Below are 2,500 nucleotides of genomic sequence, written 5' to 3' on the forward strand. Positions count from 1 at the left end.
TGCAAGCTGTCCATTACAGACCCCGGGCAGGGCACACAGCAGCTCTACGTGTGATATCAACCAGCCTCAGTTCCTAACATAACCCCACAGCCGGGGGGTCATGCGGAATTCCGAGCCCAGTCTCAACATTACGGAGCACACCTACCCACACCCGGACACACAAGGCACCTCAGACAAAGCCACCGACAAGCCGCCGGTCAGGACGACCGGCGGACCCGCAACAACAGCCGGGACGGCGCCCCAGTGTCGACGAACGACACACCGTCCCGGACCAACACCCATGGCGGCCCTCCAACCAGCCAGGCAGGCTTTTACACCGCACCCATACTCCAGGGGCCATACTACCCATCGACCAAGGAAGTTTTTCCAGGTGCACCATCCTGAAATCGGGAACAAAGACAGACAACCAAGGCCCCGCACGCTGACGCGCGCATGCTAGGCGATGGCCCCCAACCGCAGACGAGCCGGAGTAACCATCGCTTCGCGTCACCTGCCCCCTTCCCTTTCGCCAGCGTTTACCCGGTCGCCACCACCCCAGCCTGCCCAGAGAACCACCCCCAGGAAAGGACCAAGTCCTCTCCCCACGTGGCTCATCCAGAACAGACCAGAGACAACAGGTGGCGCAGCGATTCGGCCGTCGCTCCGGGAGACGTGGCGCAAGCGTTCAAATGTACGGACGAGAGAATCCATATTGAGATTGGCGAGGTCATAGAGACAAGTCCCTCTCTGCTACTCAATCCCACTGCCGAGAGCTCCACGGCGGTGCAGCCGCGGCCCTCCCCAACGAGCAGCCTACACGGATGACAAAGCACCCTCCCATGTCCAGCACGCCCAGCTTCCCTATACACACAGGCCATGATCAAAGGAAGCCGAGTCGAAAGCCCTCGCACGGCCAGTAAGCGACCACCGGCAACCAATCAGCCCACCTCTCAGCAAGCCTCTCAGCTGAACCGGCTATCCAGCCCTGCACCCCTTGAGAACCCTGGGATCGACTCCACGTGCCTTCCATGTGGCAGACAGCCTCATCAGTTGCTTCCCGGCCGAAACCCAGCCTGAGGGGCCAGACCCCCAGTCCTGCCTGGGCTCGACCACGAGCATTGCGTTCAAAACTAGCCAAGTTGACTGAAGCAGGAGACTCGGTCAGTACAGGCTCTGACCTGCTTCCCTGACTAGCGCAGCAGCCGCCGGATGACTCACCCATCCAACCAACTGCCTGCCGTGCCGTCACACAGGGACCTCCATACCCACCTCACTCGTTTCGTTGACCGACACGCATCGGAGCAACCCTACTCGTCAGTGATACGTCGGCGACTCACACTCGCACGAACATACCACAGGCATCTCTGTCAAAATGCCCACCCAGAAACAAGCTGTGGCACCATCATGACCCCGTCGCCCATACTCTCATAACCAGGACGACGGATGCCACCAGTGCCACTGAGGCGTTGTCAGGAGCTTCGCCAGCCTGGGTCCACCCGCTCCATCGGCCAGACTGACTGTGACTCTGACTCTGTGCAGCTGTGACACGGACTTCCGAACCAAGGAGTTTTCGCAACCATGGTCTGTAGACATGACTACAGCCGTTTGAGGACCCTCAGCCAAACCTCGAAAGTTGGTCCCCATGGCCTTCGAGGCGGTTGATCACACTCCGTACACGCACCCAACCTCAAGCACGCGACGATGAGGACGCTCGAGCAGTCACGACCCCCCATCAAGCCGTGCCTCCGCGGTTCTTGATAACCCAGGTCCGCAATCCTGGGCAGCTCGGCTCAACCAGAGCTCAGTCACCGTTCCCTGTAAGACTTCTACTAAGAATCAAACCCGGGCAGCAGCCGGCATGACCTAGCAAGGCCTGCCCCCAACCAAAGCCAAGTCCACAGTCTGACCCACTAGGGAGAGGCCCCCATCAGAGATGCCGAGCTCACTCCCCGTAAAGCCATCCAGCGACCGGCACGCATCACGGCTGCCCAGGCTTCACAGTATTACGCTTTCGCTAGGATTTGAGAAATCACATTAGACAGAAGGCGCCACAACCAGCCTTTGTTTATTATCACTATGTGCAACGGCATCAGTACCGTCTCGGTTCGTCTCAGTCTCGCCACCATTCAGTCACACCAGGCGTACCAGCAGGGCGCCGAGCAAGCGCGCAAGCCAGCCTGCAAGGTGCTAGAGGGCGACCCGCAGTGGGTAGGAACCGTCCACCAGTGTCGGCAAGCCGAGGCCGATGGGGGCCCTACCAAGGCAGGTCATGAATGCCAGTCGGTCAGATAGGAAATGGGGTACTCGGAGCCCGCCGGGATCAGACGGGCAACCGGGGAGAGGGAGCTACATGAGCACCGCCGCCGGGTTCAGACGGCGGCCCCAGGAATCTCGTAGTATTCGGTATCGCCCTTCCTCCTAAATCATAGGTAGTCAAACTACTGCAGACTCCGAGCCACTACTGCTGCCTCAGTAGCGCTCAGGGAGACAAGTCTCACCTTTCGGGTCCAGAAGGTTGCCT

The 2,500-nt window shown here is 59.9% G+C and overlaps 1 pseudogene; it reads right to left on the reverse strand.

The window, feature by feature from the left end:
• Positions 1 to 2,500, reverse strand: part of LOC147038847 (28S ribosomal RNA) — an 8,081-nt pseudogene that overhangs the window by 2,210 nt on the left and 3,371 nt on the right.

The sequence above is a fragment of the Syngnathus leptorhynchus genome, unplaced genomic scaffold (genome assembly GCF_054491065.1).
Source record: "Syngnathus leptorhynchus isolate UIUO unplaced genomic scaffold, UIUO_Slep HiC_scaffold_33, whole genome shotgun sequence".
Lineage (NCBI taxonomy): Eukaryota > Metazoa > Chordata > Actinopteri > Syngnathiformes > Syngnathidae > Syngnathus > Syngnathus leptorhynchus.